The following is a 12,322-nucleotide window of genomic DNA, read 5'->3' on the forward strand; positions in this document are numbered from 1 at the left end:
ATTTCTCCTTCACTTATGAAACTTAGTTTGGCTGGATATGAAATTTTGGGTTGAAAATTCTTTTCTTTCAGAATGTTGAATACTGGACCTCACTCTCTTCTGGCTTGTAGAGTTTCTGCTGAGAGATCCGCTGTTAGTCTGATGGGCTTCCCTTTGTGGGTAACCCGACCTTTCTCTCTGGCCACCCTTAACATTTTTTCCTTCATTTCAATTTTGGTCAATCTGACAATTATTTGTCTTGGAGTTGCTTTTCTCGAGGAGTATCTTTGTGGTGTTCTCTGTATTTCCTGAATCTGAATGTTGGCCTGCCTTGCTAGATTGGGGAAGTTCTCCTGGATAATATCCTGCAGAGTGTTTTCCAACTTGGTTCCCTTCTCCCCATCACTTTCAGGTACACCAATGAGATGTAGATTTGGTCTTTTCTCATAGTCCCACATTTCTTGGAGGCTTTGTTCATTTCTTTTTATTCTTTTTTCTCTAAACTTCCCTTCTCACTTCATTTCATTCATTTCATCTTCCATCACTGATACCCTTTCTTCCAGTTGGTCGCATTGTCTCCTGAGGCTTCTGCATTCTTCATGTATTTCTCGAGCCTTGGCTTTCAGCTCCATCAGCTCCTTTAAGCACTTCTCTGTATTGGTTATTCTAGTTGTACATTCGTGTAAAGTTTATTATTATTATTATTATACTTTAGGCTCTATGATACATGTGTGCAATGTGCAGGTAAGTTACATATGTATACATGTGCCATGCTGGTGCGCTGCACCCACCAACTCGTCATCTAGCATTAGGTATATCTCCCAATGCTATCCCTCCCCCCTTCCCCCACCCCACAACAGTCCCCGAAGTGTGATGTTCCCCTTCCTGTGTCTATGTGTTCTCATTGTTCAATTCCCATCTATGAGTGAGAATATGCAGTGTTTGGTTTTTTGTTCCTGCGATAGTTTACTGAGAATGATGATTTCCAATTTCATCCATGTCCCTAAAAAGGACGTGAACTCATCATTTTTTATGGCTGCATAGTATTCCATGGTGTATATGTGCCACATTTTCGTAATCCAGCCTATAATTGTTGGACATTTGGGTTGATTCCAAGTCTTTGCTACTGTGAATAATGCTGCAATAAACATACGTGTGCATGTGTCTTTATAGCAGCATGATTTATAGTCCTTTGGGTATATACCCAGTAATGGGATGGCTGGGTCGAATGGAATTTCTAGTTCTAGATCGCTGAGGAATCGCCACACTGACTTCCACAAGGGTTGAACTAGTTTACCGTCCCACCAACAGTGTAAAAGTGTTCCTATTTCTCCACATCCTCTCCAGCACCTGTTGTTTCCTGACTTTTTAATGATTGCCATTCTAACTGGCGTGAGATGGTATCTCATTGTGGTTTTGATTTGCATTTCTCTGATGGCCAGTGATGATGAGCATTTTTTCATGTGTTTTTTGGCTGCATAAATGTCTTCTTTTGAGAAGTGTCTATTCATGTCCTTCGCCCACTTTTTGATGGGGTTGTTTTTTTCTTGTAAATTTGTTGGAGTTCATTGTAGATTCTGGATATTAGCCCTTTGTCAGATGAGTAGGTTGTGAAAATTTTCTCCCATTGTGTAGGTTGCCTGTTCACTCTGATGGTAGTTTCCTTTGCTGTGCAGAAGCTCTTTAGTTTAATTAGATCCCATTTGTCAATTTTGGCTTTTGTTGCCATTGCTTTTGGAGTTTTAGACATGAAGTCCTTGCCCATGCCTATGTCCTGAATGGTATTGCCTAGGTTTTCTTCTAGGGTTTTTATGGTTTTAGGTCTAACATTTAAGTCTTTAATCCATCTTGAATTAATTTTTGTATAAGGTGTAAGGAAGGGATCCAGTTTCAGCTTTCTACATATGGCTAGCCAGTTTTCCCATTACCATTTATTAAATAGGGAATCCTTTCCCCATTTCTTGTTTTTCTCAGGTTTGTCAAAGATCAGATAGTTGTAGATATGTGGTGTTATTTCTGAGGGCTTTGTTCTGTTCCATTGATCTATATCTCTGTTTTGGTAGCAGTGCCATGCTGTTTTGGTTACTGTAGCCTTGTAGTATAGTTTGAAGTCAGGTAGCGTGATGCCTCCAGCTTTGTCCTTTTGGCTTAGGATTGATTTGGTGATGTGGGCTCTTTTTTGGTTCCATATGAACTTTCAAGTAGTTTTTTCCAATTCTGTGAAGAAAGTCATTGGTAACTTGATGGGGATGGCATTGAATCTGTAAATTACCTTGGGAAGGATGGCCATTTTCATGATATTGATTCTTCCTACCCATGAGCATGGAATGTTCTTCCATCTGTTTGTATCCTCTTTTATTTCCTTGAGCAGTGGTTTGTAGTTCTCCCTGAAGAGGTCCTTCACATCCCTTGTAAGTTGGATTCCTAGGTATTTTATTCTCTTTGAAGCAACTGTGAATGGGAGTTCACTCATGATTTGGATCTCTGTTTGTCTGTTATTGATGTATAAGAATGCTTGTGATTTTTGTACATTGATTCTATATCCTGAGACTTTGCTGAAGTTGCTTATCAGCTTAAGGAGATTTTGGACTGAGACAATGGGGTTTTCTAGATATACTATCATGTCATCTGCAAACAGGGACAATTTGACTTCCTCTTTTCCTAATTGAATACCCTTGATTTCCTTCTCTTGCCTAATTGCCCTGGCCAGAACTTCCAACACTATGTTGAATAGGCGTGGTGAGAGAGGGCATCCCTGTCTTGTGCCAGTTTTCAAAGGGAGTGCTTCCAGTTTTTGCCCATTCAGTATGATATTGGCTGTGTGTTTGTCATAAATAGCTCTTATTATTTTGAGATACGTCCCATCAATACCTAATTTATAGAGAGTTTTTAGCATGAAAGGTTGTTGAATTTTGTCAAAGGCCTTTTCTGCATCTATTGAGATAATCATGTGATTTTTGACTTTGGTTCTGTTTATATGCTGGATTACATTTATTGATTTGCATATATTGAACCAGCCTTGCATCCCAGGGATGAAGCCCAGTTGATCATAGTGGATAAGCTTTTTGATGTGCTGCTGGATTCTCTTTGCCAGTATTTTATTGAGGATTTTTGCATCAATGTTCATCAAGGATATTGGTCTAAAATTCTCTTTTTTTGTTGTGTCTCTGCCAGGCTTTGGTATCAGGATGATGCTGGCCTCCTAAAATGAGTTAGGGAGGATTCCCTCTTTTTCTATTGATTGTTATAGTTTCAGAAGGAATGATACCAGCTCCTCCTTGTACCTCTGGTAGAATTCGGCTGTGAACCCATCTGGTCCTGGACTTTTTTTGGTTGGTAAGCTATTGATTATTGCCACAATTTCAGCTCCTGTTATTGGTCTATTTGGAGATTCAACTTCTTCCTGGTTTAGTCTTGGGAGGGTGTATGTGTTGAGGATTTTATCCTTTTCTTCTAGATTCTCTAGTTTATTTGCGTAGAGGTGTTTGTAATATTCTCTGATGGTAGTTTGTATTTCTGTGGGATCGGTGGTGATATCCCCTTTATCATTTTTTATTGCATCTATTTGATTCTTCTCTCTTTTTTTCTTTATTAATCTTGCTAGCAGTCTATCAATTTTGTTGATCCTCTCAAAAAGGCAGCTCCTGGATTCATTGATTTTTTGAAGGGTTTTTTGTGTCTCTATTTCCTTCAGTTCTGCTCTGATTTTAGTTATTTCTTGCCTTCTGCTAGCTTTTGAATGTGTTTGCTCTTGCTTTTCTAGTTCTTTTAATTGTGATGTTAGGGTGTCAATTTTGGATCTTTCCTGCTTTCTCTTGTGGGCATTTAGTGCTATAAATTTCCCTCTACACACTGCTTTGAATGCATCCCAGAGATTCTGGTATGTTGTGTCTTGGTTCTCATTGGTTTCAAAGAACATCTTTATTTCTGCCTTCATTTCGTTATGTACCCGGTAGTCATTCAGGAGCAGGTTGTTCAGTTTCCACATAGTTGAGTGGTTTTGAGTGAGATTCTTAATCCTGAGTTCTAGCTTGATTGCACTGTGATCTCAGAGATAGTTTGTTATAATTTCTGTTCTTTTACATTTATTGAGGGGAGCTTTACTTCTAAGTATATGGTCAATTTTGGAATAGGTGTGGTGTGGTGCTGAAAAAAATGTATATTCTGTTGATTTGGGGTGGAGAGTTCTGTAGATGTCTATTAGGTCTGCTTGGTGCAGAGCTGAGTTCAATTCCTGGGTATCCTTGTTGATTTTCTGTTTTGTTGTTCTGTCTAATGTTGACAGTGGGGTGTTAAAGTCTCCCATTATTAATGTGTGGGAGTCTAAGTCTCTTTGTAGGTCACTCAGGACTTGCTTTATGAATCTGGGTGTTCCTGTATTGGGTGCATATATATTTAGGATAGTTAGCTCTTCTTGTTGAATTAATCCCTTTACCATTATGTAGTGGCCTTCTTTGTCTCTTTTGATCTTTGTTGGTTTAAAGTCTGTTTTATCTGAGACTAGGATTGCAACCCGTTTCCTTTTTTTGTTTTCCATTTGCTTGGTAGATCTTCCTCCATCCTTTTATTTTGAGCCTATGTGTGTCTCTGCACGTGAGACGGGTTTCCTGAATACAGCACACTGATGGGTCTTGAGTCTTTATCCAATTTTCCAGTCTGTGTCTTTTAATTGGAGCATTTAGTCCATTTACATTTAAAGTTAATATTGTTATGTGTGAATCTGATCCTGTCATTATGATGTTAGCTGGTTATTTTGCTCGTTAGTTGATGCAGTCTCTTCCTAGTCTCGATGGTCTTTACAATTCCGTATGATTTTGCAGTGGCTGGTACCTGTTGTGCCTTTCCATGTTTAGTGCTTCCTTCAGGAGCTCTTTTAGGGCAGGCCTGGTGGTGACAAAATCTCTTAGCATTTGCTTGTCTGTAAAGTATTTTATTTCTCCTTCACTTATGAAGCTTAGTTTGGCTGGATATGAAATTCTGGGTTGAAAATTCTTTTCTTTAAGAATGTTGAATATTGGCCCCCACTCTCTTCTGGCTTGTAGGGTTTCTGCCAAGAGATCCGCTGTTAGTCTGATGGGCTTCCCTTTGATGGTAACCCGACCTTTCTCTCTGGCTGACCTTAATATTTTTTCCTTCATTTCAGCTTTGGTGAATCTGACAATTATGTGTCTTCGAGTTGCTCTTCTTGAGGAGTATCTCTGTTGCGTTCTCTGTATTTCATGAATCTGAATGTTGGCTTGTCTTGCTAGATTGGGGAAGTTCTCCTGGATAATATCCTGCAGAGTGTTTTCCAACTTGTTTCCATTCTCCCCGTCACTTTCAGGTACACCAATCAGACGTAGATTTGGTCTTTTCACATAGTCCCATATTTTTTGGAGGCTTTGCTCATTTCTTTTTATTCTTTTTTCTCTAAACTTCCCTTCTCACTTCATTTCATTCATTTCATCTTCCAGGGCTGATACCCTTTCTTCCATTTGATTGCATCACCTCCTGAGGCTTCTGCATTCTTCACGTAGTTCTCGAGCCTTGGTTTTTGGCTCCATCAGCTCCTTTAAGCACTTCTCTGTATTGGTTATTCTAGTTATACATTCTTCTAAATTTTTTTCAAAGTTTTCAACTTCTTTGCCTTTGGTTTGAATATCCTCCCGTAGCTCAGAGTAATTTGATCGTCTGAAGCCTTCTTCTCTCAGCTCGTCAAAGTCATTCTCCGTCCAGCTTTGTTCCATTGCTGGTGAGGAACTGCGTTCCTTTGGAGGAGGAGAGGTACTCTGCTTTTTAGAGTTTCCAGTTTTTCTGCTCTGTTTTTTCCCCATCTTTGTGGTTTTATCTACTTTTGGTCTTTGATGATGGTGATGTACAGATGGGTTTTTGGTGTGGATGTCCTTTCTGTTAGTTTTCCTTCTAACAGACAGGACCCTCAGCTGCAGGTCTGTTGGAGTACTTGGCCGGCCGTGTGAGGTGTCAGTCTGCCCCTGCTGGGGGGTGACTCCCAGTTAGGCTGCTCGGTGGTCAGGGGTCAGGGACCCACTTGAGGAGGCAGTCAGCCCGTTCTCAGATCTCCAGCTGCATGCTGGGAGAACCACTGCTCTCCTCAAAGCTGTCAGACAGGGACATTTAAGTCTGCAGAGGTTACTGCTGTCTTTTTGTTTGTCTGTGCCCTGCCCCCAGAGGTGGAGCCTACAGAGGCAGGCAGGCAGGTCTCCTTGAGCTGTGGTGGGCTCCACCCAGTTCAAGCTTCCAGGCTGCTTTGTTTACCTAAGCGAGCCTGGGCAATGGCGGGTGCCCCTCCCCCAGCCTCGCTGCCGACTTGGTGTTTGGTCTCTGACTGCTGTGCTAGCAATCAGCAAGACTCCATGGGCGTAGGACCCTCTGAGCCATGTGTGGGCTATACTCTCCTGGGGCACCATTTCCTAAGCCCGTCGGAAAAACACAGTATTCAGGTGGGGGTGGCCCGACTTTCCAGGTGCCGTCTGTCACCCCTGGAAAGGGAACTCCCTGACCCCTTGTGCTTCCTGGGTGAGGCAATGCCTCGCCACTGCTTCGGCTGGCGCACGGTGCACTCACCCACTGACCTGCACCCACTGTCTGGCACTCCCTAGTGAGATGAACACAGTACCTCAGATGGAAATGCAGAAATCACCCATCTTCTGCATCGCTGGCACTGGGAGCTGTAGACCGGAGCTGTTCCTATTCGGCCATCTTGGCTCCTCCCCCCTCGTGTAAAGTTTTTTCAAAATTTTCAACTTCTTTGCCTTCGGTTTGAATTTCTTCCTGTAGCTCTGAGTAGTTTGATTGTCTGAAGCCTTCTTCTCTCAACTCCTCAAAGTCATTGTCCGTCCATCTTTGTTCCATTGCTGGTGAGGAGCTGCGTTCCTTTGGGGGAGGAGAGGCGCTCTGCTTTTTAGAGTTTCCAGTTTTTCTGCTCTGTTTTCTGCCCATCTTTGTGGTTTTATCTACTTTTGGTCTTTGATGGTGGTGTTGTACAGATGGGTTTTTGGTGTGAATGTCCTTTCTGCTTGTTAGTTTTCCTTCTAACAGACAGGACCCTCAGCTGCAGGTCTGTTGAAGTTTGCTAGAGGTCTACTCCAGACCCTGTTTACCTGGGTATCAGCAGTAGTGGCTGCAGAACAGCAGATTTTCATGAACCGTGAATGCTGCTGTCTGATCGTTCCTCTGGAAGTTTTGTCTCAGAGGAGTACCCGGCAGTGTGAGGTGTCAGTCTGCCCCTACTGTGGGGGTGGGTGCCTCCAAGTTAGGCTGCTCAGGGGTCAGGGGTCAGGGACCCACTTGAGGAGGCAGTCTGCCCATTCTCAGATCTCCAGCTGTGTGCTGGGAGAACCACTGCTCTCTTCAATGCTGTCAGACTGGGACATTTAAGTCTGCAGTGGTTACTGCTGTCTTTTTGTTTGTCTGTGCCCTGCCACCAGAGGTGGAGCCTACAGAGGCAGGCAGACTTCCTTGAGCTGTGGTGGGCTCCACCCAGTTTGAGCTTTCTGGCTGCTTTGTTTACCTAAGCATGCCTGGGCCATGGCGGGCACCCGTCCCCCAGCCTCGCTGCCACCTTGCAGTTTGATCTCAGACTGCTGCGCTAGCAATCAGCAAGACTCCCTGGGCATAGGACCCTCCGTGCCAGGTGCCGGACATAATCTTTTGGTGTCCCATTTCCTAAGGCTGTCAGAAAAGTGCGGCATTCAGGTGGGAGTGGCCCGATTTTCCAGGTGCCATCTGTCACCTCTTTCCTTGACCAGGAAAGGGAACTCCCTGACCCCTTGTGCTTCCTGAGTGAGGCAATGCCTTGCCCTGCTTTGGCTGGCACATGGGGCACTGTCCCCACTGTCCTGCAGCCACTGTCTGGCACTCCCTAGTGAGATGAACCCGGTACCTCAGATGGAAATGCAGAAATCACCCGTCTTCTGTGTGGCTCACGCTGGGAGCTGTAGACCGGAGCTGTTCCTATTTGGCCATCTTGGCTCCTCTCCCAGCCCTGTTTCTTAAAAGGCTCCTGCCTAAAGCCAGTAAGCAAATTTTAAAAAATCTTCAAGGAAATCACATTTAAGGGTGTCTGCTTTCCCTGGCCATCTTAACTGAACTTTTACACCATTTTTTTTTTTGGCTTTAGTGAAATATAAATCCTCCATCTTGTTTCACCTGAATCATCTCTTTAAAAGTGCAAATTTAGAGTTGCCTCACTAATAACTGTTTACAGTAGGGAACTAGTTATCAAAAGATGAATGTTCTAAAGTGGAGAGGAAAAACTGGCAAATGAAAAATCTTTTGAATCCCTAAGATCTACTTCTGTGTGTCTATATGTCTAAATATTTATATGAATTATGCATGTAATGTTTGAATACCAAAAATATGTGAAAAGGCTGTAATTGGTTTTTTAAAAAGTTCTTAAATATTGTATCAGAAATTAGAAATTAGAAACATTCCCAAATACTTTTTCAAGTTTTGGTTAAAAAGAAACTTCAAGATGTCTTCACAATTGTTAGCATACATTATTGTTTATATGTATTGGTCCAGTGGTTTTTTTTTTCTTTTTTAAATTTTCTGGTCAAGTGGTTTTATTTTATATCTGCCAGCTACTATAACATGTCAAAATTTGCCACAAAGTTACAAACTATAAACCCAGCCCCAAACAATAATTTTTGTTTGTGTAATTTTTGATAAATAAGATATTTAATATTGTTGATTTAATGAAAACAACTCAATCCAGAGTTATCAGTAAAAAAACTATTAATAATAAGTTAGATAAATGTAATAGAATAAAAGCTTATAAATGAACTTGTCATATAAGTTAAACCTTAACATTATATTAAATCAAATAATAGATATTAGATGTCTGGATCATTATCAATTTTTAAACTATATTATTGGAAACATTTTCAAAATAATTATAAGATAGTCCTCATCTATAAAATGCTGATGTGACAATAAAGATTTCTTTCTTCTTAGGTTTTCACAAAAAACTTATTACCAAAAATCAAAATTTTAGTTAATATGTGATTTTACATATAAAGTGTGCCAAAAGAAGTTTTATGCTGATGAAAAAAGAAAAATTGTGAGAAAGAAAAATTAAATAAAGAAATTATAAGAAACAAAATGAAAATAATTGTTGTCCAATTCAAAGATTGTTGAAGGATTCCTTATCAAAGAAGGTAAAGGGAACCAGTAAGTGACAGACAGATTTAAAGAAAGTTATAAAGAGATACATTCAGTAAGAAATACCACAAAGATGCTGGGCAAGGTGGCTTATGTCTGTAATCACAGCACTTTGGGAGGCCGACGTGGGCAGACAAGGTCAGGAGTTTGAGACCAGTCTGGCCAACATAGCGAAACCTCATCTTTACAAAAAATACAAAAATTAGCTGGGTGTGGTGGTGTGCACCTGTAATCCCAGCAACTTGGGAGGCTGAGGCAGGAAAATCACATGAACCCAGAAGGTGGAGGTTTCAGTGAGCTGGGATTGCATCATTGTACTCCAGCCCAGGCGACAGTGTAAGACTCTCTTTCAAAAAAAAAAAAAAAAAAAAAAAAGGAGTGATTACAAGGAAAATAATTTTGTATAAAAAAGAATCTTGTATGGTAGATTTTTATCCTAAAATGAAATGGCTGGTTATTTAAGAAAGAGGATGTTTAGGACAAAACAGAATATCCAAGCATGTTATAATTGGTCTGTGTAATAATACACTTCATTAAAAAGAAAAAATTTTAAAGAATTTTGTGTGTGATTCAGTTGGCTAGAATGGAAGTAAAATTATTCATAATAGCCTTTCTGAAAAATTAAGTTTTGATTTTTAAAATACACTAGAAGAAAACAAAAATTGATTAGAACCACAAGATGTTTTTAAGCATTAATTTAATGAAATTGTAAGATTTCTTAATGTTTAATTCTATAATCTGTTTCTAAAAGATTTCTCAGATGAATATCTCAAAAGTTTAATTTTTGCTGAACCCCATTGCTTCCAGCTTACTAAGCTTATTCACCCTTTGAGAAATCTGGGATAGTAACTCTCTTCTTCAACTTTTCTTGACTCCAGTAGCATTTTTTTCTTTCCTCCTATTCTAAATCTGTTGTTATGGCCTGATGATGAAATGCTTTATCTTGAAAAGTTTTTTTTTTTTTTTTTTTTTTTTAAGGCAATGTTTTCCTCCAGTATAAGTTAATTCTACACTGTTGGCTTTTCTTAATATGTTTATGGGCCTTGAGCCCTCTGAAGGTTAGCTTAAAAATCAACTCAGAAAAGACCAATTGATTAAAGAGAGGACAGGCAGATTTGTTTTGGAATATATACATGAAAGTTTTCAAAATAGAGGCCCAATATATGGGATAAATTGTCTATTTTTCATTGTTTAGTTTCAACAAAATATGGACAACCTTGTAAACAATATGTTTGAAAAAAAGTTTATAATGTAGTTCTAGTGGACTTTGAGGGAATATCCAAGAAGGCTTGTCTGTCTAGATTCTTCTAAACCTTTCTGAGTTAGCATTTCTTCATTTTACCTATGGGGTACCTATAACCTATAGTACAACAAGGAAGGTCAGATAAGTTCTTTATGGCCAGTTCTTAGACAGAAATTTGAAGAAAAATTAGATTAATACTTTAAAAGTTTTATGGCTGGCTCTGAACAAAAAGTTATAGATTCTAGGGCCCACCTGGAAAACGAAGATTCTAGTTTCTATGGCCAGGCTTGAGGGAAACTGGAACTGAGGAACACAAGGACAGGAGAAAGCCAAATAAAACGTTTTATTTCTGAGGGTGCTTCTGAAGGTTTCATTTTGGGGTATTGTTTTTTTCAGTCCAACATATGTCCAAAGTGTTCAATATAATTAGGCAACTTCCCATGCTGTTGCTAAGAGTCACATGTTCTGCTCAAGACTTCTATGATATAGTGTTTGCATATTACACTGGGCATACTTTTTCTGTATCTGACTAGTTCACATTTTCTTTTCATCAGGTTTGACTGTCAGGTTATCCAAATAGGCTTACCATAAGGAAAAACAGTCACTGAAGAAGGTTACTTTTTTCTTTATTGTTAACTAATCAACAAACACTTTAAGTTAATTCCTGTGTTGTTTTAATTAGTTTTTAAAAATTATTACAAAACTAAACTTTAACAGGGTTAGGGGCCTTACATCCATGTAACTTCCTATATTGCTGTTAAGATCTTTTCATTTCACTCTGGTTAAATGAAGAACTATTATTTTATAATGGACCATGATTCTGTTGTAATCAAACATTTTGAGTTTTCTAATATCTTTTGACAAACAGCCTCAAATATCAAATACTGAATAAAGTCTCTGACTTAGACTTATAGCTGGTGGCTTATCAAAACTATAAACATTAACCACTGCAATGTCATAGAATCTTCTTACAGCTTCCAGTTAAGTCATGAACTCCAGTATCACCCTCTCCAGGCTGACGATTGGGCATTAGCTGAGAGACTCCTCCAGCCCCATTGAAAAGGGTCTTTATCAAATAGTGTGAATTAACCTTTTTTGCTGTTAAATTGCAGGGCTTTGACGCCTGAGTACTTCTATCTCATCTAAAAGGTAGCACTGGCTCCAACTGAATCTTAAACATTAATGCTGATATGTGGCACCAAATTCTAATGAAAGCCCCACCTTCAAACCTGGGAGAAGATGACAGTCAAAACAACTTGCTAATGCTATACTTTCATGGGTCATTTCTATAGTTTGTTACTAGAGAAGTTTCTCTGAATGTGTCGAGCACCAGAAACCATGAGGAGATGCAGCATTCTCTCCTGAATGGGAAGCCAGCTTTTGGCATTGCTTTGATGCAACTACCATTTGCCACTGATGGCAATGCATCACTTCCTCTAGGAGTGTAAGAGGGAGTGGATGCAGTCAGAGTGGCTTTTTAAATTAAAAAAATTAAAAAAAAAATCCAGGCTTGGCATGGTGGTTCACACCTTTAATCCCAGCACTTTAAGAGGCCAAGGCAAGTGGATCACTTGGGCTCAGGAGTTCAAGATCAGCCTGTGGGCAACATGGCAAAACCCCATCTCTACAAAAAATTCAAAGTAGCTGGGTGTGTTGGAATATACCTGTAGTCCCAGCTACTTGGGAGGCCAAGGTGATAGGATTGCTTTAGCCCAGGAGGTCGGGGCTGCAGTGAGTGGAGATGGTGCCACTGCACTACAGCTTGGGTGACAAAGTGAGACCCTGTCTCTCTCTCTCTCTCCATATATATATATATATATATATATATATATATATATATATCCACATATATATCTCTCTCTCTCCACATATATATATAAATATAAAGTATATTTATATATATATATAAAAATATACTTTCATGTGATACTGTGCTAG

At 39.7% G+C, this 12,322-nt stretch overlaps 1 non-coding gene across 1 annotated transcript; it reads left to right on the plus strand.

Annotated features, from left to right (window-relative positions):
- The first annotated feature begins 11,645 nt into the window (after window positions 1-11,645).
- LOC129043356 (small nucleolar RNA U3) lies at window positions 11,646-11,858 on the plus strand. Its single transcript, XR_008504439.1, has one exon. It is a non-coding gene; the product is annotated as a small nucleolar RNA U3 (small nucleolar RNA).
- The last annotated feature ends 464 nt before the right edge of the window (window positions 11,859-12,322 follow it).

Source organism: Pongo pygmaeus, chromosome 7, assembly GCF_028885625.2.
Source record: "Pongo pygmaeus isolate AG05252 chromosome 7, NHGRI_mPonPyg2-v2.0_pri, whole genome shotgun sequence".
In the NCBI taxonomy this organism is placed as follows: Eukaryota; Metazoa; Chordata; class Mammalia; order Primates; family Hominidae; genus Pongo; species Pongo pygmaeus.